General features: G+C 43.5%; 1 protein-coding gene across 3 annotated transcripts in view; it reads right to left on the bottom strand.

Annotated features, from left to right (window-relative positions):
• Positions 1-25,701, bottom strand: part of BCLAF3 (BCLAF1 and THRAP3 family member 3) — a 134,147-nt gene that overhangs the window by 59,971 nt on the left and 48,475 nt on the right. For all 3 annotated transcript variants that reach the window (XM_073565872.1, XM_073565871.1, XM_073565870.1), the window contains exon 2: positions 4,522-4,648. The gene's annotated coding sequence lies outside the window, so the exon portion shown is untranslated. The remainder of the gene's footprint in view (positions 1-4,521; positions 4,649-25,701) is intronic.

Here is a 25,701-nt window from a genome sequence, read left to right as displayed (position 1 = left end):
AATCTTCCTCGGCTTCTATGCAAGATCTTGCCTCGTGGGGTAAGGATGATTCTGGAATGGGTCCAGAACTGCACGAGGACCTGCTCAATGACTTGAACAGAGCTGGGACCACAGTCTCAAATATTACCGTTAGTAGCACACTATGCCGTCATGAATTAAAATCCTACAGGGCACCCGAGGACACTCTGCTCTCGTCAGCACATGTCCAAACCCGTTTGAAGTTCACCAATGACTGACTATCTGTATATTCCAGAGGAGGCATGTGGTCAGATGAGACCAAAATAGAACTTTTTGGTACCAACTTCACTTGCTGTGTTTAGAGGAAGAAGAAGGATGAATTCAATCTCAAGAACACCATACCAACCGTGAAGCACGGTGGTGGAAGCATCATACTTTGGGGGTGCTGTTCTGCAAAGGGGACAGGACATTGCATCGTATTAAAGGTAGGATGTATGTGGTCATGTATAGCAAGATTTTGGCCAACAACCTCCTTCCCTCAGTAACAGCATTGAAGATGGATCATGGCTGGATTTTCCAGCGTGACAATGACCTGAAACACACAGTTAGGGCAACAGAGGACTGGCTCTGTAAGACGCGTTTTAACGTCCTGAAATGGCCTAGCCAGTCTCCAGACCTAAACCCAATAAAAAAATCTTTGGAGGGAGCTGAAACTCAATGTTGCCCAGCTTCAGCCCCTGAAACCTGAAAGATCTGGAGAAGATCTGTATGGAAGAGTCAGCCAAAATCCCTGCTGCAGGGTGTGCAAACTTGGCCAAGGATTACACAAAACCTCTGACCTCTAAGGTTTCTGTACCAAATATTAAGTTCTATTTTTCTACTGTATGCAATACTTATTTCATGCAATAAAATGCAAATTAATTATATAAAAATCATACAATGTGATTTTCTGTAATTTTTTTTTTTTTTAGATTCTGTCTCTCACAAAATTGGCAGTGTATCAAATACTTATTTTCCCAATTGTATGTGAACATGTCGGGCACGCTGCTGCCACAAGATCTATAGAAATATACGCCTCAGACACTAATCAACACAAAAACTTTATAATATCATTGTGAAAGTCAAAGTTTCTATATTCCAACTACCTGACACAAATGAATTGCTCAGCTATTCACCTCCTCTGCCATGTTGTGCCCAATTGATTACTGAAGCAGCCAAATGAAATTAGGCCGAAGCCACAGGTAGATTTTGGCTACCAGAGAGCTGCAGTGGCAGGCAAAAGCTGAAGTCAGGCAACGTTTTCTCACGAGATGTCACATGAAAACCATACCTACACACAACCATTACACAACTTTCACTTACAACTTCCTCCCTCTATAGTAACATCTTGTGGTATCCAGGGGGAAAAAAAATATTTCTATATATATATCACCATAGGCTAGAGCGATTGTATAAAGTCTGTGCCCACAATTCATTAAAACTGGAATTTCATACATGAATATTAATGAGTGTCATGCAAGAATAAGAAGTACCACATCTATTAAGAGGTACATGACACTTAAAGGGATGGTCCTAAATCAAAGTCAATGCCAGTTTTGGAACCGATCAGGGCTGATTAACCACTTAAATGCCACTGTCAACTGCAATAGTGGCATCTAAGAGGTTAAAAGGGATTAAGACAGTCCCTTTAAAGCAATCACAACCCCCCCACGATGGTAATTATCGGATGACCTCGGGATTCAGTGGCCTGTTAAGGGGGCTTTTCACAAAGCGATATCGCTAGAAATATCGCTAAAGCGTCACCGATTTTGTGTCGCAGCAGCGATATCACTATGTGTGGTACTTACCTCCGACTGGCTCCCCGGCTGTCTGTCGGTGATCGCGCGAGATAATGCAGCTCCATTTCTCGTCGGGCGCTTCCTGCTGGCGCCGATGAGCGACGCGTGGAAGCGGGCGGACGACAGGATCGCCGCGTCTGAAAGGTAAGTAACGACCGCTGCTGTGTCGCTACATCGCTGTGAGATCTGCCTGTTTGGCAGCTCACTAGCGACCACTTAGCGATGCACCAGCGATCCTGACCGGGTTGTATCGTGGTCGGGATCGCTGGCACCGGTTTCTGACCGGTTTCTGGCACTGCAGTTCATGAGAAACTGCAATGCATAAGACTAGTGATCAAAAGTAAAAAAAAAAAATATTCATGTCCCACAGTGGGACTAAGTGAAAAAGGAAAAACAATCGTGGAATAAAATTTGCAAAACCAAAACAGACAAAAAGTACAGAAAAATCACAATGAAACGTTTCACCGCTAAAAACGCAGCGTTTGTGTTTAAGAAAAATAATAAAAAACAGACACAATAGGTATCGCTGCGTCCAGATGTTATTTATTCCATACAGCGAACTGCGTAAATTTTTTTTTTCTTTTTTTATAAAATACATGCCAAAAATGTCGCTTAACCATACTGATACACCCAAAAAATTAACAAAAAGTGATTGAAAAGTCATATGTAAAAAAAAATTGGTACAGATGAAAACTGTAAATCGTCCAGTAATAAACAAGCCTTAATGTGGCTCATTAGGCAAAAACATAAAAAAGTTACAGCTCTCAGAATATGGCGATGCAAAAACAAAGTACCATAGGTATATTTTTATAAAATACTGTTTTTAGTGCGCAAAAGTAGCAAGGCATAAAAAAAAACAAAAAAAAAAAAACCCAAACAATATGAATCTGGTATCCCCGACATCGCTCTGATCCAAAGAATATCACTTTTACCATATAGTGAATCACACACAAAAAAAAACAAACCAGTAACTGAACTGCTTGTTTTTGATCATTCTGCGTCTGAAAAATATGAATACAAAGTGAATAAAGGATGTTATATACCCCAAAATGGTACCAAAAAATCTTCAACACATTGCGAAAAAAGTAACCCTCATGCACCTGTCCAACAAAAAATAAAAAAAAGTTACAGCTCTCAGAATATGGCAATGAAATAACTTAATAAAAAAAAGCACTGTAAGTGTGTGACAGCAGCAACACACAATATAAAACAGTATAAATCTGGTATCGCTGTAATCACACCGACCAGAAGAATGAAGCCGTCTTATCTCTAATACCGCACGAAAAACAGCATAAAAATAAGACCTATTCTTGTAATGCTGTTCATTTTGCCTCCCAAAAATCTGAATAAGGCTCTGTTCACATTTATCATGCGCTTTCCGCTGAACGCTTATGATGGAAGTGTGGATGCCCACCGTTCTGTGCAGGGCTGTGGTGTCATGGAGTCAGAGTCGGTGTCCATTTTGGTGGTATCGGAGTCGATATAAAATGGACAGAATCAGACTACTAAAATATATAATAACCTGGGTACAGTATTTCAGGGCAGGATGTGCTGTACATTTTTTTTCATTAGAATTTGGGAAAGTTATGAAATATCCTATAAATGTCTGTTCTGTCCCTGATCGAAAGAACTAGGCTTTTAGTTGTGATGAATCTGTGCTGCACTTTATGCACATGCTCAGTAGTGACCAGTGCTGTGGGGTCGGATTCAGGGGGGAATTGAGGAGTCGGAGCGGGAGGTTTGGCTTACCAACTCCACAGACCTGGTTCTGTGAATGCCTAAAAAGATGGCTACAACCGGAACAGACACCAGAGTCAAAAGTATCTCCATCTGCCTCATTATAATGAGTGTTCCTTCGAGGGTATCATCTGAATCGCTTTTTTGTGGGATTTATTCAGAAACATCAAATGTAAGTGGCTCAGTGTACACAGCAGCCACAGATTAATTCATTTGAGAAATGCAATTTCAAAATGGGGTCAACTTTTGGGTTTTTCTGCTGTTCTGGCACCTTCAGGACTCAGTAAATATTGCCCACGAACTAGTCTACTAAAAGCTGTGGTCCAAAAACCGAATGACACTTCTTCCTGCTCAGCCTCAGACATGTGGCCAAACAGTAATTTCTTCCAACATATAGATAGGGCATCACCAAGTTTGCGAAAAATTGTGTAACAAATTCTGGGGTGCAGTTTTACCTAGTAACCCTTGAGTAATTGACAAATTTACAGCTAATAAAAAAAATTAAATTTTTTGAATCCCTGGCAGGAGCGGTCCATAACCGCTCTGTGCTAGGTGTGAATGTCAAATCCACTGAAACATACTACATAAATGTCAAAACTGGCCCAATGCCATAGTATAAGACTAGTAGGGAATTTAAATGGACACTCCCGATAATGTTAGTCCTACAGAAATCATGGAGCATAAGTCCACAAGATAATAATCAATTAAATGTATTGAATAATACAGCATAAAAAATAAAACACAAAACATATATAAACAAAGTAAAAAAAACAACAACAAAAAAAAAACAACAGAAAAAGGCTCAGGTATAAAGGACATACATTTTCCAAAGTAGAAGAAAAAATGAAAGGGCACCAGAGGAATATATTCACAACACACATGAAGAGGATTGGTCCTATTTCACTGAAGGCGGAAAAAAATCAACTGGTGCTCAGGATGGAAAACACAAGTATGTATAAACAATATGAAGAAAAAATGAGACACTCACCAAGATGAGTAAAATTCCAGTGTCCTTTATTTCACCATGTGCGGCTTGGACAAAGTGTTGGGCATACAGATTAAGGAGGCATGCGGGGAGAAAGGACTACGGCCGTTTCGCATATAATAGCTTCACCCTGGGAAGAGAAACAATAAACACATCACATATGTGAACAGTATTCAAGAAATCTAAGCCTAAAAAAGTGACAGTAGCCTTTGGTTATGACATAAAGTGCTTAGTGCAAATAAGGTGCAGCACAATTGTCCAATGTTATTATATAGTCACCTACTCAGGCCTAAGCTGTATGTAACAAACATGCCCCCATAGAACCAACAAGTAATACTAACTGCTTATCATATGAAAGCATGTGGTATATAGGGTAGAGAACAGGCAGAGTCAAATATAAGGCATGATTAGGTATAAGGCCAGCTTACCCATATGGTTGCCTGTGTGATGTAATGTCCAGTGCAGCCCTGGCGCGCATTTCGTGTGGGCTTCCTCGACAGCCCCCTGAGAAAGCCCGCGCGAAATGCGCACCGGACATTACATCACACAGGCAACCATATGGGTAAAAACTGGCCTACTGCCTAATCATGCATTCACAACCAAAATTTACGATCCAAAAATCAAATAATGCTCTTTCCCTTCTGCGCCATGTGCCCAAACAGTTTGGGAGAAATTGCGTAACAAACTATAGGGTCCATTTTCTCATTCGGAGGAATGGTTGTTCCCGAATAGTCTGGTAATCACCTGATGAACCAGCAAAATGCTCATTTGACAATTGCAATGACTTTTAAACTTGCTTTTCAATCATCGCTCAAAACAGCATATAATTTTCCAACTAGACAAGAGCAGCTGAGAACAGTTATATTCTATGTGCAAAGAAAGATTGTATTAACGATTGATCTGTGCGCATAGAACTATATTGCGGTGTCTAAGCAGGGTATTAAACGACTGCAGATTGTCTTGCATGGTTATAATGCTGTGTTGACCGTCATTTATTGCCTGTAATCGGCACATCTAAGGCTGTGTGCACACGCTGCGGATTAGGTGCGGATTCATCCGCGCGGATTTTGTACAATCCGCAGGTGAAACCGCAGGTCAAAAGACCTGCGGTTTTACCTGCGGATTGCTCTGCGGTTTTGCCCTGCGGTTTTTCATCTCCTCAATGGAGGAGATGGCAAACCGCAGGAGAATCCGCAGAAAGAATTGACATGTCAATTCTTTCTGCGGATTGAAAACCGCAGATAATCCGCGCGGAAAATTCCGCACCGTCTGCACTGCGGTTTTTGATTCCCATAGGGAATCATTGTACTGTACACCGCAGCAAAAACTGCTGCGGGTCCGCAGCGGCCAAAACCGCTGCGGAACCGCAGCAAAATCCGCAGCGTGTGCACACAGCCTAAACGTGCCATTACTGTGACCTCAACAGTACTTTTTAAAGAGAGCTGTCCCTAACATTGAGGACCCCTTTCCCTACAAAGCTCAGGGTATCTTCACACATTCTGTATTTCAATGTGAAGCGAAAAAGAAAGAAATATGCAGCACTCACCAATATAGCTGAAAAACTGTGCGTCTTTATTTCACATGAATTCCATGAATGGATATGTGGACATGCAGGACGTTAGAGGAATGCTAGGGGAGGGAGGTGTCGGACAACGACCGTTTCGCGATTACTCGCTTCTACGGGTCCAGGTGACCAGCACCTCCCTCCAACGTCCTGCATGTCCACATATCCATTGATGGAATTCATGTGAAATAAAGACGCACAGTTTTTCAGCTATATTGGTGAGTGCTGCATATTTCTTTTTCATTTCAACACATTCTGTATTTCCACATAGGTTTGCACACAGGGAACCTGCAGCATTAATCTGGTATCAGCTAAATGGATGAGGCTTCAACAAATCTTAACTATCGTACAGATCTCATAAAATATCTTTGTGGAAAATCCACAGATTTCGCCCCTTTACGATACAATAATAATAATAATAATCTTTATTTTTATATAGCGCTAACATATTCCGCAGCGCTTTACAGTTTGCACACATTTTCATCACTGTCCCCGATGGGGCTCACAATCTAAATTCCCTATCAGTATGTCTTTGGAGTGTGGGAGGAAACCGGAGTACCCGGAGGAAACCCACGCATACACGGGGAGAACATACAAACTCCTTGCAGATGTTGTCCTTGGTGGGATTCGAACCCAGGACCCCAGCGCTGCAAGGCTGCAGCGCTAACCACTGAGCCACCGTGCTGCCCTAACGATACAATCTGTGGTACAACTGAAAAAATCTACAGAAAATACTCCAGTAACAAATATGGATTTGCTGCAGATAGATGAAGATTTGTTGTGAAAAAAAAGTTGCAGCAAACTTTATACTTATACAGGGATGATCGGGACCCTTGTGCCCCTCTCCTACACATAAATACACACTATTGACTATATCATACAGATTAAATTCAGGTGTTGTACATCAGTCACAAATGACAATGATCATACATGAAACAGTCACACAATAGCTACATGCTGCATACAAGCCAATCACACAACACATACAAACCAGTCACACACATACTAAACACATGCAGCAAACTAAGCCACGCCCTGCTCCATCAGGCTACGCCTATTTGCCAGTTAAGCCCCACCCCCTCACATAAGGACTGCCTACATATTTGCACTATTCTTTAGCCATATTACCTTGTACTATGCGCTAACATGGTACTCCCATCGTGCTGGGCCCCTGTGAAGCTGCCCCTTCCCTTATGCCTATATTCACCCATCCTCCCAAAACTAGCCACGGCCAGTAAATGCGAAGGTGATGGTCCCTCATTGAGTTAATGGTGATATTGGTGATATAGAAGAGGTCCATCAGTCACCCCTAACTGCACATGGTTCTCCAATACCACTCATATAACCCCTAAATGACTTTGCTCCGAACACCTCAACAATGAAGCATTTCTAGCACCTGAGCCTGCCTAACATTCTACCTACCGACACTGCGATGCGGCAGCAGGAGACATCTTGTTTCTCCCTAAGCCAGTGGTACACCAATAACACCACAGCTCCTGAGACGAAATACAACCCTCACACTGGTTGGCTGTTTTGTATCCAGTGTCAGGCTGAATAACGGGAGTACAACTCTCCAGGTTTTGCAGCCCTAGAAAGAGCGGCGAGAGCAATCAAGTGACCAGAGAAGGCAGGGATCTGCTCAGTCTGAAATGAACTGGAGCGGTTCAGGATGTATAACTGCATCACCGCTGTCCTGGGTTGTACGGAGAACAGTGAGCAGTTCACAGTAAGTGAACTGCTGCAATGCAATGCCTGCTAGGGCCCACCGGAGGATTATCCGATCCCCAACATGCCAGTCTGACACTGCCTTATAACATAGTACCGAAATAAAATGACATTTGTAAAATGAGGCTCACATAAAGTAGACTTATGGGAAATGTTATTTATTAACCATATTGTGTGGTATGGCTAACTGGTTTAAGGATAAGCTTGGAAATCGCTAACATTTCAAAATTTTCAGTTTTTTTCACAAAAAGAGAAGAGAAAAAAAACGTATAGACTTAAATTTACCGCCAACAGAAAGTACAATGTGTAACGAAAAACCATCAGGATGACCAGGATATAGAAGCCTTCCAGAGTTTTACCACATAAATTAACTCTGGTCAGACTTGAAAAATGAGGCTAGGTCATTAAAGGGGTTGTCCGGTCCAAAATAATAACTCTGCAGTCACTCTGTGTTACTGCAGACTTAGGAATGCCCGCAGCACACAGTGCATACTTGCCTGCCGGTGTCTGAGCTGGAACCGGAGGGTACATATACGTTATACATACTCCCAGCCAGAGCCTGACTAGTGGGCATGGACTCGCTCGATCCACTTGTGTGGTATCCCAGTACCTGTTCTACTGCTGCTGAATGAGGCAGTTATCGTGTGGCAGTAGATTTGTTCCAGTGTGTTTGAATTAGTTTGGGCACTGTGAGTTAGGAGATGTAATACATTGCATTGTATACAGACGACACATAAATGTGCTTTGCTGCCATCTACTAGCCATTGCGTGTATAGGAAAGTTAGGTGATTATTTTCCTCACAACAAGCTGCCACAGAAATGGCTGGGAGGAGCCTCCCAGCTCAGGGCTGGCACAATTCCTGAGGTAACTTCCAGTTCTGGGTGGTTGAAGCTGCCTGAGGAAGCAGACATTACTGCTCCCAGCTTAGTTTCCATGCCAGTCCACGCTGGGTGGATATTTTTCTCCTCATAATCTCCTCCACAAAAGGAGTGAAGTCTTCTAGTCAGGAGAGATAATGCTGCACATGTGCTCGCATGCATGCTGGGTATCCTGTTTGCTTTTAGTCAGGACCAGATCCACTGGCTGCCACACCGACTGCTTAACCCAGGGTTCCCCAACTCAGGTCCTCAAGGCCCACCAACAGGTCAGGTTTTCAGGATTTCCTTAGTATTGCCAAGGTGATAATTGCATCATCTGTACAATATAAGGGAAATCCTGAAAACATGACCTGTTGGTGGGCCTTGAGGACTGGAGTTGGGGAACCCTGGCTTAACCTACCCCCTTCAAAAGGGAACGGTAGGCTCAAAACTGTGAGTACTTCCATACTTTAGTGTGTTTCCACAGAGAAGCCAGTCTGTGAAAGTCGCTCCATCAGTGTAATACACTGGGTGCAGAATTATTAGGCAAATGAGTATTTTGATCACAACATCCTTTTTATATATGTTGTCCTACTCCAAGCTGTATAGGCTTGAAAGCCAACTGCCACTTATGTAAATCAGGTGATTTGCATCTCTGTAATGAGGAGGGGTGTGGTCTAATGACATCCAACACCCTATATAAGGTGTGCTTAATTATTAGGCAACTTCTTTTTCTTTGGCAAAATGGGTCCAAAGAAAGATCTGACGGACTCTGAAAAGTCAAAAATTGTGAGATGTCTTGCAGAGGGATGCAGCAGTCTTGAAATTGCCAAGCTTTTGAAGCGTGGTCACCGAACAATCAAGCGTTTCATGGCAAATATCCAACAGGGTTGCAAGAAGCGTGTTGATAAAAAAAAAAAGGTGCAAAATAACTGCCCATGAATTGAGGAAAATCAAGCGTGAAGCTACCAAGATGCCATTTGCCACAAGTTTTGCCATATTTCAGAGCTGCAACGTTACTGGAGTATCAAAAAGCTCAAGGTGTGCCATACTCAGGGACATGGCCAAGCTAAGGAAGGCTGAAAAACGACCACCTTTCAACAAGAAACATAAGATAAAACGTCAAGACTGGGCCAAGAAATATCTTAAGACTGATTTTTCTAAGGTTTTATGGACTGATGAAGTGAGAGCGACTCTTGATGGGCCAGATGGATGGGCCCAAGGCTGGATCAGTAAAGGGCAGAGAGCTCCACTCCGACTCAGATGCCAGCAAGGTGGAGGTGGGGTACTGGTATGGGCTGGTATCATCAAATGAACTTGTAGGACCTTTTCGGGTTGAGGATGGAGTGAAGCTCAACTCCCAGAACTACTGGCAATTTCTGGAAGACATCTTCTTCAAGCAGTGGTACAGGAAGAAGTCGGTATCGTTCAAGAAAAACATGATTTTCATGCAGGACAATGCTCCATCACATGCATCCAAATACTCCACAGCGTGGCTGGCCAGTAAAGGTCTAAAAGAAGAAAAAATAATGACATGGCCCCCCCTGTTCACCTGATCTGAACCCCATAGAGAACCTGTGGTCCCTCATAAAATGTGAGATCTACAGGGAGTGAAAACATTACACCTCTCGGTACATTGTCTGGGAGGCTGTGGTGGCTGCGGCACGAAATGTTGATCGTAAACAGATCAAGCAACTGACAGAATCTATGGATGGAAGGCTTTTGATTGCCATCATAAAGAAAGATGGCTATATTGGTCACTGATTTTTTTTGTTTTGTTTTTGAATGTCAGAAATGTTTATTTCTAAATTTTGTGTTGTTATATTGGTGAGATGGGTATATATTTGGTTTTTATTAAGTTGCCTAATAATTCTGCACTGTAATAGTTACCTGCACAAACAGATATCCTCCTAAGATAGCCAAATCTAAAAAAAACCCACTCCAACTTCCAAAAATATTAAGCTTTGATATCTATGAGTCTTTAGGGTTGATAGAGAACATAGTTGTTATTCAATAATAAAAACAATCCTCTCAAATACAACTTGCCTAATAATTCTGCACACGGTGTATTTCTTGGACTGCACAAAGTATTTCCTCTAAAAGCAAGTGAAGAGAACTCTGCTCCAGCCGCCCTGAGAGACCATAACCTCGCTTGTCTCATGAGGAGAGAATCATTACTTTCATATGCACAATATACTGTGAACTCTGCCTTTCAGAGAGACTGTACCCGTTACCTCTTTCAGTAATATTGTTATGCTTACAAGTTCACCTGCGTGTCTGGCTGCTGGAGAGTGCACAAATGCCACAGGCGCTCCAAAACCTGCACCCAGACACCACCGCTACAGGAATGCCCCCGGGGGGTCCGATACCATCCACAAGTGCCATATCCCACTATTCAATTGTTGTGGACACAAGGGAAGTGTTGAGGGGCTCAGCGACCCACTTCTGCCTCCCCAGTGGCCCACCATACTTGTATTGATCTAGGCCGTGCCCACTATTCAACCACACCCCCCGGACACTCGAGTCATTAGACAGTGCACGGCCTCGCTCAATTCAAGTGTAAGGAGCGAGGCCGTGCCCACTAGTCAGACCTGGCTGAACGTAGGCATAATGCATATACTGTACGTTCCCGCTGATCCCGACTCAGAAACTGGTGAATCCCTGCTGTGCACAGTGGGTGCGCTGGGGGGATTCAAAACTCTGCAGTCACACAGAGTGACTGCAGACTCATCATTCTGAACCGGACAAGAAGGTTGAAAATTTGACTGTCACTGAGGGGTTAATTTTTGCTTTGTCTCAAGGGCAGCATTAATGAATGAATGTTTATAGGTCCACTGCAACTGGAAAACTGCATGCACACTACAGATGATACAAGCGGATGTGTTCTCCAAGAGATACACAGTTTAGGGAACATTTTAAAAGTAAAGTAGTTGAAAGCAAATTTGGGAATTTTCTTTAGATTTAGTTCTGTATACCGCATGTAAAATATGTGCCTGTATAGAGATCTGCTTAATTTTTTTTAAATTTTGAATAAAATTACTATTTTTAACGATCTAACATACAAAAACGATTATTAAAAACCTCAGACATTCAATCCTCTATCTCCCTGCCCTCTATCCTGGGAAAAGCAGGCTAGATATCCCACCACATAGGGATATTTCAAGACTTTTTTTTTCTATTAGTTAAGCACAAGAAAATTAAATGGGTGATGCAACCTACCACAGATGGTTCAGGGCTCGACTCATGACAGCTTACTATAGTCTGTCCCTCCAATTACAGAGCTAAGCAGATGATGTCCTTGACGGAAACAAATCAGTATCAATCCAAGGATTAGCCATAGAAACCTAGCTCAGCTACACTATGAAGAAATATGCACAAAATGTAAAAAAAAACAAACAAAAAAAAAAAAACTGAATGTGTGAAAATACTCAAGATGCCCAGCTGTTTATTATTTTGATCTGCAAGAACGACCTTTGGCACCTTCAGAAGACAGTGAGCAGGTAGACTCACTGAATCCAGTGGGGGTTTAATCATAGTTGCGATCCATCCTACGTTAGTGGTGGAGGGTGTGTGAAGTGTGAAGATAAGGCTCTGCCACATGTGCTTAGCAAAAAATTATACATAGTCAGAATGCCTTATTTTAGTGTAAGCCCTTCCATACAAGAAGAGTCAAACGACAAGAAAAATGCTCAGGACTTCTGGAACCCATTTGGTGCTTCACAGGGTAAGTGCACGTTCAGACAAGCGCTTTTTACATACAGTGGGTTAATAAGTATTTTATACTCTGCCAATTTCATGAAATAAAATGCAAATTAATTATGTAAAAATCATACATTGTGATTTTTTTTTTTTTTTTTTTTTTTTTAGAATTCTTGCTGTTTGGTAGGTGGTCTAAGGCTATGTGCACACGTTGCGGATTCCGCTGCGGGTTTTTCCGCGCGGAAACGCAGGTAAAACCGCAGGTAAAGTGACCTGCGGTTTTCCTGCGGTTTCACACCTCTACTATGGTAAAGGTATGAAACCGCTGCGGAATCCGCACAAACAATTGACATGCTGCGGTTTGTAAACCGCAGCAAAACCGCACGGAAAAATCCACACCGTCAGCACAGCGGTTTTGAAACCCCATAGGGTTTCATTGTACCATACGTGGTCAGCGGAACTGCTGCGTTTCCGCAGGGCCAAAACCGCTGCGGAAACGCAGCAGAATCCGCAACGTGTGCACACAGCCTAATACTTATTTCATGCACTAAAATGCAATTTACCATATATACTCATATATAAGCTGAGATTTTCAGCACATTCTTTTGTACTGAAAAAGCCCCCTCGGCTTATACACAAGTCATTGTGCAGAAAGCAGGTGGGGAAGCGGCAGGAGCCGGAGGTTGTGACATCATACTCACCCTCCTCGTGCCATCACTGAACGTCCCTGCATCTCCGTTGTCCCTGCAGGGCAGCTCTTCCTGTGCTGAGCGGTCATGTGGTACCGCTCATTAAGGTAATGAATATGAATGAGTCTCCACTCCCATAGGCGTACAGCGCATATTCATTACCTTAATGAGCGGTACCACGTGACCGCTCAATATAGGAGAGCTGCATGAAGCCGGGACAACTGAGATGCAGGAGGGGGAGTATGACAGGGAAGGAAGGGGGAGCACGAAGGAGGATGGAGGGAGCACAGAGGAGGACGGGGGAGCACAGCCATACATAGAAGGATGGGACTGGGGGGAATGTAGCAATGTATAGAAGGATGGGAAGGGGGGAGCCGAGCCATACATAGAAGGATGGGACGGGGGGAGCCACACAGAGCAGGACAGGGATGAGGGGACAATGCATACTCAAGTCAATAAGCTTACCCAGTTTTCTGTGGCAAAATTTGCTGCCTCGGCTTATACTCGGGTGGGCTTATACTAGAGTATATACGGTAATTATTTAAAAATCACACAATGTCATTTTCTGTTTTTTTATTTTTAGATTTTGTCTCTCACAGTTGAAGTGTAGCTACGATAAAAATATAGACCTCTCTATTCTATGTAGGTTAGAAAACTTGCAAACTCGGCAGTGTATCAAATACATATTTTCCTCATTGTATGTGTGATGTCCAAGTTAAAACACCAGTCAAACGTTTTTCTTTCACCGCTGGAGTGGTGGAACTAATGTAATTTTGACGCATCATTGCCTTATACTTACCAGCTGCTTATACTTATCAGTTCTTCCCGGCATCGTGCCACCATCTTGTGGCTGCAACTTCTGAATGTCTGGAAGTCAGAGGTAACGGTCACGCGCTCTCACTGTAAGTCTATGAGATCCATTTTTTGGATCTGTCAGATCAGAATCTCCTCTTATCTATACTTTTTTTCCTTTTTGGTCATCGGGGTTAATATGAGTTTTTGCCCCCGGTGGCCACCGGGGTTACTGCATGGAAACTGCATGTGATTATTTATGCAGGTGCTGACTTTCCCCCTCCTTCCTATAAAAGGAGTACAGGTGCTGGAGATCAGTGTTGGTTATACACTTTCTCTTGGGAGACCAACCAAGCTGGAGTTCAGGAGCTGTGTTCTGTGGTTCTTCAGTTATTTGCTGTTGACAAGTGGCTATCTCTGCTGTCCAGGAGAGCATTGCAGCAGAGCAAGCTACGTTTTACTTTATTTTTACCCTGTCTGTGGTATATTTCCTTTGGGTTTTTTGTGTGGTACACTTTTTCCCAGTCTCATCTCCTGGGGAGGGGGTTGGAGGTTTAGCTCGGGGCTAAACAGGAGACAGGTCTGGGACTTGGGTCTCACTACCTTTAAGGGTACCCCCAAGTTAAGGAAAGACAGGGCAACCCCTTTAGCTTGAGGGGCAGTTCAGGGGTCCCGGTTCCACATCACCTGTCTACCCCTCAGTGCCCCGTGACAGCCTTCTTCCGGCTTCATTCAGGCTCTCATAGACTGAGGCCTCCTTCACACGTCTGTATGAAACGCCAGCACTGGTGTCATAAGTTTGTGCCATCCGTGTGTCCTTTTTACCATTAGTGTGTCATCAGTGTTTTTCCGGTATGGATAAAAAGATAAGTCCGCATGCTGTTCCGTGTTTTGCACATAGACTTGAATTGGCCCTTGTCATCCGTGCTGCTGGGAAAAAAAATGGATGTGACTCTGGGTGTTTTGCATGGACATGCCATAGGTTATAATGGGTAGGTGTGGTATACGTGAAAAAAAAAACCAAAACAGATACCACGCGTACTGGAAACACAGCCGTGTGAACGAGGCCTAACATTGAGTTGTGACTTCTGGCTCGCCCAGCAAACACTTGAGCTGCATAAGATGAGGGCCGCAGGTAAATATACTACTTTGTGCCACCACTCCAGCACTGAAATAAAAAGAAAAGCTTAGGTGTGGTGCTTTAAAACAGCACACTGAACAATGATGTTAACTTGGAATTTTCAGATGACGGTTTTTGCACATGGATAGACTGTGGAAGGGGGGGGGGGGAAATCACAGTGTGCACCATTCTATTACGTACTTCAGATGAGATTCACCCATTCTTGCTTATGGGTGCACACAAAAAAAAAAGAAGATCATATCCTATACAGATAATCCTTACGGCATCTGATCTTTGCATGTACATTGCAAAGCGTTGTGAGTAAAGGCCCCGTCACACTAAGCGATGCACCAGCGATCCCAACAACTATACGACCCAGTCAGGATCGCTGGTGCATCGCTAAGTGGTCGCTAGTGAGCTGCCAAACAGGCAGATCTCACAGCGATGTAGCGACGCAGCAGCGGTCGTTACTTACCTGTCAGACGCGGCGATGAAGACATCCTCCCGCTCGTCGGCGCCAGCAGGAAGCGACTGACGAGAAACGGCCCAGGACGTTCTCACGCGATCAGCGATAACCAGCGGGGGGCGGTCGGAGGTAAGTATCACACATAGCAATATCGCTGCTGCATCACAAAATCGGTGACGCTTTAGCGATATTGCTAGCGATATCGCTTAGTGTGACGGGGCCTTAACTGTTGGTTTAATTTTCATTTCAGAAATCAGTAACACACGTATTATATATAGAGATATATTATCAGGGAAATCTGCTTCTTTCTCTGCCAGGACTGATCAGTCATTCTCAAAAGTCTCATTTCAAAGGTAAAATCTGTATTTGGTGAAGACAGATTTTCCTATTACTGAGATAAGACATGACAGCGGCTACTGATAAGATTTGGGACAGGAGAGGAAGAGGGAGAAGCAGATGTAAATAGCAGACACATGGATAACAACTGTCCGAGTTTTCTGGATGAAAATTGGATGATTTTTCACAAGCTCATTTCCATGTCAGTTTACATAGCTGATTTTTCACACAGACCCTTGGTCTGCATGGCAAAAAAAAAATGGCAGCATGCACTCTTTTGCTCCGTTTTACAGACCAGAATAATAGTTTGTGGCCCATATTTCCAGATGGCCATCTGAAAAAGGCCTAAGGGAAACAAACACTGGATCACAAAACTATCAAAAATTATAAGCAATTTTACCACAAACTAGCAAGATTTTCAGCTTCTCATTCTTTACTGCTGAATGTAAAATACATGAATTTTATTGGTAAAAAACAATGGACGAGACTCATTTAGGCTAGGTTCATATTGTATTAGGGGGATCTGTTAATCGGATGCGCTAACGCTGATGACGTTTTTTACATCTTTTGTGCCCTAGCGCTAACGCATGGTAGCATTTTGTTTCCATGCTTTAGCCATACAGGTCTATGCACAGGGAACGCGTCCGTTTGCTGTGCATTAGATCCGAGGCATCCGAAAACGCGGTAGACCGCGTTCTCAGGTGCATCACAAAGCAACGCATCATCTCTAACGCATGCTGAATTTGGCAAGCGTTACGATGCGTTACTATAATGGCGGCCAATGGGTGCGTTGACGCATCTGTTACATAGTGTTAGTGCCGCTATGTAACGGATGCGTTAAACGCATGGCCATAACGCAATGTGAACCCTGCCTAAGATTGGCGTCGCATTTATTACAGTCTTGCGATAGAAACTTATAAAAAAAAATGAAAATGCACCAATAAACGCACATGGCTCACCAGGGTCTTTAAATGCACAGTGGGCACGAGTTTTCATAAATTCACTACTTTGGACAGTTAGGCTGCGTTCACACGTCGCTTTTTTTAGCGTTTTCGCGACATTTTTTACACGCGATTTTGCCGCGAAAACGCAAAAATACAGCATCCCATGCAATTCTATGGGATTCCGCAATGCTGTGCTAATGCTGCAGATTTTCCCGCGGCAGAATCGTATTGCGGAAAAATACGCAGCATGCTCATTACTTTGCGGAATTGCGGCAATGCCGCACCCATAGGATTGCATTGTTCCGCTTACTTCCTGCATGTGGGGCTGTGCCCACCATGCGAAAAGTAAGCAGAACATTTGTGGATGGTACCCACGGTCCAGAGGAGAGGAGACTGTCCTCCGGGCTCTGGGAACCATATTCCCATAAAAAATAGGATAAAAATAAAAAATGGTGTTATATTCACCTTCCGGCGTCCCGTGCAGCCTTCCCGGGCCTCAGCGATGCTTCCGTTCCCAGTAATGCCTTGTGAGACCTTTGATGACGTCGCGGTCTCGCAATAATGTAGCGGTCCCTATTCCTTGCAAGACCGCTACATTATCGCAAGACCGCAGCGTCATCAAAGGTCCCGCAAGCATTATTTGCAACGGAAGCATCGCTGAGGCCCGGGAAGGCTGCGCGGGACGCCGGAAGGTGAATATAACACCATTTTTTATTTTTTTATTATTTTTAACATTAGATCTTTTTACTATTGATGCCGCATAGGCAGCCTCAATAGTAAAAAGTTGGTCACACTCGTCAAACACTATGCTTGACGAGTGTGACCAACCTGTCAATCAGTTCTCCAAGCGATGCTACAGATCGTTTGGAAAACGCTAGCATTCTGCAAGCTAATTACGCTTGCAAATCGCTAGTTTTTCCACGGGAAAATCGCGGGAATTTAAAATGCGATTTCCCCGCGGACTGGAATTCCGGAATTCTCGCGGTAACTCCCGCGAGAGTTCCGCTACGTGTGCACATAGCCTTAAACACAGATTTTCTACAAAACAAAAAACTTAGTAGAAAAACACTGAGTAATTACACTACTTTGGAACAAACAGAGTCCAATGGTCTCTGGACCAGAAACAGATCACACGCGGAAGATGTGTTTCTGTTAGGGGCACGGTACAATTTTAAAGAATCTGGGAAATATTTCTTCGGTGTAGGAAGGACAAGAGCATCAGGGCCCCGTCACACATAGCGACGCATCAGTGATCCCGACAACGATATCACCTTGTCAGGATCGCTGGTGTGTCGCTACATGATCGCTGTTGAGCTGTCAAACAGGCAGGTTCACCAGCGATCAGGACCAGCGACAGGCGAGTAACAAGCGACGCACGTCGCTTAGTTACCTGCAGTGTATCTTGGTTACCAGCGCGTTGATGCAGGGAGCTGGAAACCAAGGTACACATCGGGTTTCTAAGGGGCGCGCGGCCCTTGGAAACCTGATGTGTACCTTGGTTACCAGCTCGCTGATCGCTGATCTCCCGCCTGTCACACGCAGCTATGCGTACTGGCCAGCGGGAGACAAGCGACCCCAAAAATGTCCAGACGTTTCAACAACGATCAGCGGTACCCGGCAGGGGGACCGGTCGCTGATAGCTGTCACACACAGCAATCTCGCTGGTGAGATCGTTGTTGCGTCACAAAACTTGTGACTCAGCAGCGATCTCGTTAGCGAGATCGCTGTGTGTGATGGGGGCTTTAAACCATGTTCACATTTTCAGTATTTGGTCAGTATTTTACCTCAGCATTTGCAAGCCATAATCAGGTGAGGAACAGAGGAAAAGTATAATAGAAACACATCACCACTTCTGTATTTATCAACCACTCCTGGTTCTGGCTTAGAAATACTGAGGTAAAAAACTGACCAAATAGAAGGCTATACTAATGTATTACTAGGTACTGCCTATAATCACTTACATTTCCTCTGTAAATTACAAATGGAGACATTTTAATTCTCAGGGATCACCACCGAGTCACGAGAGTGAAAGTACCGCATATTGGGCAATAAAGAAAAAGCAAAGTGACAGTCAAAGATCTGAACAGTTCTGTTTGCGGAAGTCACACTTTTTTTTTTTGCCTCACTACAAGTTGAGTAACGATACTGCCAGGACGGACATATGCTGGCACACCTTAAAATATTAGTTTAGGATTCTTTACAGCTGTCTAGCTTTTCTTTAGTTATACATAGCTTGTTTAGTTGATGGAAATGTGTGCACTACTTTTCCGTGTAGCAATGGTACTTTTCTTCCTAAGCAGAGCCGCTCTCCAAGCTATTAAAACCAAAGATATAAACAAAAGTAACATATACCTTGCTGCAAGTTAAAGCAATAGTGCACACTGTTTAATTAAAAAAAGCGTACAAGTCAACCCACCAGCGTGAAGGTGTACCCAAATTGGGATGGCCCTAACCTCTAGTATTAAAAACATGAGTCAAAGTGAATAAAGGATGATCAGGACCGGGATTAGAATATGGATACCCAGTAATGGGAAGCCATATAAACGTAATGCTGGGTATTCATATTCGGAGCCCGGTCCTGCTTGGCTTATATTCACATTTACATCACTATGACACATGGTAAGGTTTTAATACCAGAGGTTAGGACCATCCCGATTTGGGTGCATGTTGACGCTGGTGGGATGGCTTTTACGTTTTTGTTTTTATCAAAAACAGTGTTTACGAAGTACCCCATGTTATTTATATGCACTATTGCTTTTACTTATTTACTTACATCAGGGTAGATATTCATTTTGTTTCTTTCTTAGGTCTTATCTGTTTAATGGCAAATTCCAACTTATACACCAGTTCATATTTTTCAGTTAAATCTCCAAGCTATTAGTCTGGGGTCTGACTGTAGTTATGAAATTTAACAATGTAATATTTTATAGTCAAATGTTACATACATTTTTTTTTAAATAGCAAAAGCACTAGTTTTACTTTGCTGTGTAGCTCAATGCTAGATAAGAAAAGCTTTCAGTCTTGTTGGGGAGGAGTTTATGGCAATTTTTGCCCACTCTTCCTTTGTCCAAATCTGTCATATTGCGAAGGATTCTGCCATCTCCAATCTTTATTAAAAACAAAATTATTGATCTTGCTCTTCTCACACTGGCGATAGACTTTTTTTTTTTTTTTTTAAGACTCATCACTCCTATTAAGACTCCTTATACAGTGCCTCGTGAAAGTATTCGGCTCCCTGGAACTTTTCATCCTTTTCCCACATATCAGGCTTCAAACATAAAGATATCAAATGTTGATTCTTCACTAAAAATTTACAAGTGGGACACAATTGTGAAGTTAAATGAAATTTATTGGTTATTTTAAATTTTTGTGGAAATTCAAAAACTGAAAAGTGGGACGTGCAATATTATTCGGCCACTTTAACTTAATACTTTGCTGCGCCACCTTTTGCTGCGATTACAGCTGCAAGTCGCTTGGGGTATGTCTATCAGTTTTGTATACCGAGAGACTGAAATTCTTGCACATTCTTCCTTGGCAAACAGCTCAAGCTCAGTGAGGTTTGATGGAGATCATTTGTGAACAGCAGTTTTCAGCTCTTTCCACAGATTCTCGATTGGATTCAGGTCTGGACTTTGACTTGGCCATTCTAACACCTGGATACGTTTATTTGTGAACCATTCCATTATAGATTTTGCTTTGTTTGGGATCATTGTCTTGTTGGAAGACAAATCTCCGTCCCAGTCTCAGGTCTTTTGCAGACTCCAACAGGTTTTCTTCAAGAATGGTCCTGTATTTGGACCCATCCATCTTCCCATCAATTTTAACCATCTTCCCTGTCCCTGCTGAAGAAAAGCAGGCCCAAACCATGATGCTGCCACCACGTTTGACAGTGGGGATGGTGTGTTCAGGGTGATGAGCTGTGTTGCCTTTACGCCTAACATATTGTTTGGCATTGTTGCCAAAAAGTTCGATTTTGGTTTCATCTGACCAGAGCACCTTCTTCCACATGTTTGGAGTGTCTCCAAGGTGGCTTGTTGCAAACTTTAAACGACACTTTTTATGGATATCTTTGAGAAATGGCTTTCTTCTTGCCACTCTTCCATAAAGGCCAGATTTGTGCAGTGTCCGACTGATTGTTGTCCTATGGACAGACTGTCCCACCTCAGCTGTAGATCTCTGCAGTTCATCCAGAGTGATCATGGGCCTCTTGGCTGCATCTCTGATCAGTCTTCTCCTTGTTTTCAGATGAAAGTTTAGAGGGACGGCCGGGTCTTGGTAGATTTGCAGTGGTATGATACTTCTTCCATTTCAATATGATCGCTTGCACAGTACTCCTTGGGATGTTTAAAGTTTTGGAAATCATTTTGTATCCAAATCCGGCTTTAACCCCTTAGCGACAGAGCCAGTTTGCAGCTTAATGACCAGGCCAATTTTTACAATTCTGACCACTGTCCCTTTATGAGGTTATAACTCTGGAACGCTTTAATGGATCCCGCTGATTCTAAGACTGTTTTTTCGTGACATATTGTACTTCATACTAGTGGTAAAATTTCTTCGATAAGTCTTGTGTTTATTTATGAAAAAAATGGAAATATGGCGAAAATTTTGAAAATTTTGCAATTTTAAAACTTTAAATTTTTATGCCCTCAAATCAGAGAGATGTGTCACACAAATTTCTTAATAAATAACATTTCCCACATGTCTACTTTACATCAGCACAATTTTGGAAGCAAAATTTTTTTTTGTTAGGAAGTTATAAGCAGGGCCGCCATCAGGGCATTACTAGCCTTACTGGTGTAAGGGGCCCCGGGAGCTGGAGGGGCCCCACGCTCAGAATTTTCATAAACCGGCGTTCTGTGTGTGTGGAGGGAGCAGGAGTCACTGTGACAGACAGCTGGGAGAGGCAGCCAGTGCTGAGCAACAGGAGGGTGGGACTTTCCAGCAACCAATCCTGGCTGAGCGCGGGCTTACTGCAGTGCAGTTATAGTATTCTCCCATCACACAGTCTGGAGCGAGTCACTGAGCAGCAGTGCAGCCCTCAGTCCCCCCCCCCCCCGCCGGTGAGTGTCTGAGCCTGTGTTGTTTAAATGTATGGCCAGTGTCTTGCCAGGATCTACTGTAGTCCAGTCCCTGTAGCAGATGGATCCTCAGTGAGTGGGCTGTGTGCTCAGTGACAGCGTCAGTCACACTATCAGCACAGCAGCCACTCACCAAGGAAGGACGCTGCTATGTCCTGAGTCTGACCCCTGCCTGTATCAGCTATAGACCAAGGTAACAGCAGAGCTGAGTGCCCCCTCACCTCCTACAGAGAAGCATAAGACCGCTGAGCACAGCCTGCCCCCTGACAGGACAGCAGCCCCCTCTTCGGATCCCCTGCATTTACTCTCCAAACTTATGTAAAAAAACTTCAGTCTTCAGAATGGAGCTGTGGTGTCCTGTCAGGGGCAGAGGGGGCACAACAGCCTTATCCTTCTCTGGAGGGGACAGGGGGCCAGGACACTGCTCATCAGGATTTATAGCATCTCCCAGAGATGTTATGTAACCCTAACCACACACTATAATCACAAACAAAGTATAAGTTAGGGTATATGCACACATGGCAGATTCTGCTGCGTTGTACCCTTAGGCCATGTGCACAGGTTGCGGATTCTGCTGCGGATCCGCAGGGGTTTTGGCTCTGGAACCGCAGCTAAGCTGCGTCGTACAGTACCATTGTTTTCAATGGAAAATGAAAAACGCTGTGCACATGCTGCGGATTTTCCGCGGGTTCAAATCCGCAGCATGTCAACTCTTTGTGCGGAATCCGCAGTGGTTTCACACCTTCTCCATTGTGAGGTGTGAAACCGCAGGGCTAATCCACAGGTAAACCGCAGGACTTTTGACCTGCGGATTTTTCCAAATCCGCACAGAAAAATCCGCAGCACGTTTCACTACGTGTGCACATAGCCCAAAAGTCTATCTAAAACCAAAACTGTTGTGCACATGCTGCGGCTCTAAATCTGCAGCATGTCAATTCTTTGGCTGATCCGCAGCATTTTTACACCTCTTTTATTATAGGAATCCACAAGTGTAAAACCGCTGTGGAAATCTGCACAAAACCTGCAGAAAATCCTCAGGTAAAACGCAGGTCATTTTACTGGCGGATTCAGTGAAATTTGTGTGGAAAAATCCGCAGCAGAATCCGCAACATGTGCACACACCCTAAAAGTATGCAAAAATTCCACAGTATTACAGAAAAGTAACTGAGGCCGGACTCCAGCATGAAAGGCTAATGAGAGAAGACCTGCAGGGGGAATGAAGGCTCTTAGTCCTCGCTCACACGAGTGTATAACACGGCTGAGTGCTATGTGATGTCTTATTGCATAACACTCAGCACAGTGTTATACTATGCGGTATCGCAGATCTGTGATTTTTTTCTACAGACCGAATTCGTCTGTGGAAAAATAATCTGCAGCATGCCGTGAGTGGCTTTGGAATTCGGATCACACGGACCCATTGAAATCTATGGATGCGTGTGAACCATCAGGCTGCACTCAGCTGTCAGCTGAGTGCAGTCTGAATCCACGACCTCAGACAATGGAGAAGATGGAGAAATTAAGTTCCCTGTCTTCTCAATGTGCTCCGATTATTTCATGCAAGAGAATCAGATGACACTTGGATGAGAGTTTGAGCTGAGTGTCAGTAGCATAATTAAGCTGATTCTCTCACATGAGAGAATCATCACTCGTGTGACCCCAGCCATACACTTTTTTCAGCTGGACAATTCTTTTATATACCTTAATTATTCCTAATATTACCAAAAACTTTATAATATAAGTATCCTTCCCAAACCCACTGACCTAAGCAGGGCCGCTATCAGGGCATTACTGCCCTTACTGGATGGGGCCTGATGAGCAGAGTGGGCCCGGAGTGGTGCCCCGGTCACTATGTGGTGGTAAAATGTGGTCTGGTCATGGCGTGATGGTATTTGTTCCTTGTATATGGGATTTTAGTTCACCATGTGGTGGTAATATGGTGGCTGGTCATGGTCCGGTGGTATTTGTCCCTTGTATGTGGCATTATTGGTAATTTTTAAAAATGGAAAAATAAATAAAAATATACCGAAATTGTATTGGATATTTTAGCAAATGTTTAGTAAGTTACAGTAGAGTAGGGCCCGACCAAAAGAGTCTACTTTGTCGTGGTGGCGGATTAAAAAATCTTTTGGCCAAAACAAAAGCTGCTGGCTATGTATGTGGTGATGGGAACTGTTAATGTGTGATTTGTGAGGACATGGTGCAGAAGTGGAGTTGTTCCAAGAGAGAGTGGTGGGACTTTGGAAGGTTCGAGGGGTGGAGACGGGGCTGGGTAGAGCCTGGGCGGAGTTTCAAGGGGCCCCGAAAATTTTGCCAGTATGGGGCCCCGAAATTCCTAGTGGCAGCCCTGGTTATAAGGGTTAAAAGTTGACCAGCGATTTCTCATTTTTACAACAAAATTTACAAAACCATTTTTTTTAGGGACCACATCATATTTAAAGTCATTTTGAGGGGTGTACATGACAGAAAATACCCAAAAGTGGCACCATTCTAAACACTAGACCCCTTAAGGTGCTCAAAACCACATTCAAGAAGTTTATTAACCCTTTACGTGCTTCACAGGAACTAAAGCAATGTGGAAGGAAAAAATTAATATTTAACTTTTTTTGCAAAAATTTTACTTCAGAACCAATTTTTTTTATTTTCACAAGTGTTAAAAGAGAAAATCAACCACAAAATTTGTTGTACAATTTCTCCTGAATACGCCGATACCCTATATGTGGGGGTAAACCACTATTTCAGCACACGGCAGAGCTCGCAAGGGATGGAGCGCCGTTTGACTTTTTCAACGCAGAATTGGCTGGAATTGAGATCGGATGCCATGTTGCGTTCGGAGAGCCCTTAATGTGCCTAAACAGTGGAAACCTCCAACAAGTGACCCCATTTTGGAAACTAGACCCATTAAGGAACTTATCTAGATGTGTGGTGAGCACTTTGAACCCCCAAGGGCTTCACAGAAGTTTATAACGTAGAGCCGTGAAAATAAGAAATCTATTTTTTTTCCACAAAAATGATCTTTACGCCCCCAAATTTTTATTTTTACAAGGGTAACAGGAGAAATCATACCCGCACAGTTGTTATGCGATTTGTCCTGGGTACGCCGATACCCCATATGTGGGGGGGAACCACTGTTTGGGCGCATGGGAGAGCTCGGAAGGGAAGGAGTTCCATTTTGGAATGCAGACTTTGATGGAATGGTCTGCGGGCATCATGTTGCGCTTGCAGAGCCCCTGATGGGCCTAAACAGTGGAAACCCCCCACAAGTGACCCCATTTTGGAAATTAGACCCCCTAATGAACTTATCTAGATGTGTGGTGAGCACTTTGAACCCCCAAGCGCTTCACAAAAGTTTATAAACGCAGAGCTGTGAAAATAAAAAGTCTTTTTTTATTTCCACAAAAGTGATTTTTTAGACCCCAATTTTTAGACCCCCAAAGTTGGCAAATAGTGGAAACCCCTCAATTCTTGCTCCAACCCTAACCCCAACACACCCCTAACCCTAATCCCAACCCTAATTCTAGTTCGCCCTAACCCTAATTCTAACCCTAGTCGTGACCCGAGCCCTAACCCTAGCCCTAGCACAACCCTAACCCTAGCCCTAACCCTAACCCAACCCTAACCCTAGCCCAACCCTAACCCTAGCCCAACCATAACCTTAACCCTAGCCCAACCCTAACCCTAGCCCAACCCTAACCCTAGCCTAACCCTACCCCTAACCCTAGCCCTAACCCTAATGGAAAACTGAAAAAAAAAATATTTTCTTTATTTCATTATATTGGCCTATATAAGGGAGTGATAAACGGGGGGGTTATGTACTATTTTTTTTATTTTGATCACTATGATCGTTTATAATAGTGATCAAAATAATGAATGGAATCTGCCAGCCGGAGCCGGCAGATTCCCGGCGGGCGCACT

The sequence above is a fragment of the Dendrobates tinctorius genome, unplaced genomic scaffold (assembly GCF_039654945.1).
Source record: "Dendrobates tinctorius isolate UK_male_01 unplaced genomic scaffold, ASM3965494v1 ptg000016l, whole genome shotgun sequence".
Lineage (NCBI taxonomy): Eukaryota > Metazoa > Chordata > Amphibia > Anura > Dendrobatidae > Dendrobates > Dendrobates tinctorius.
Note: the sequence above shows the minus strand (reverse complement) of the source record. Positions and strands in the feature narration are given on the sequence as shown.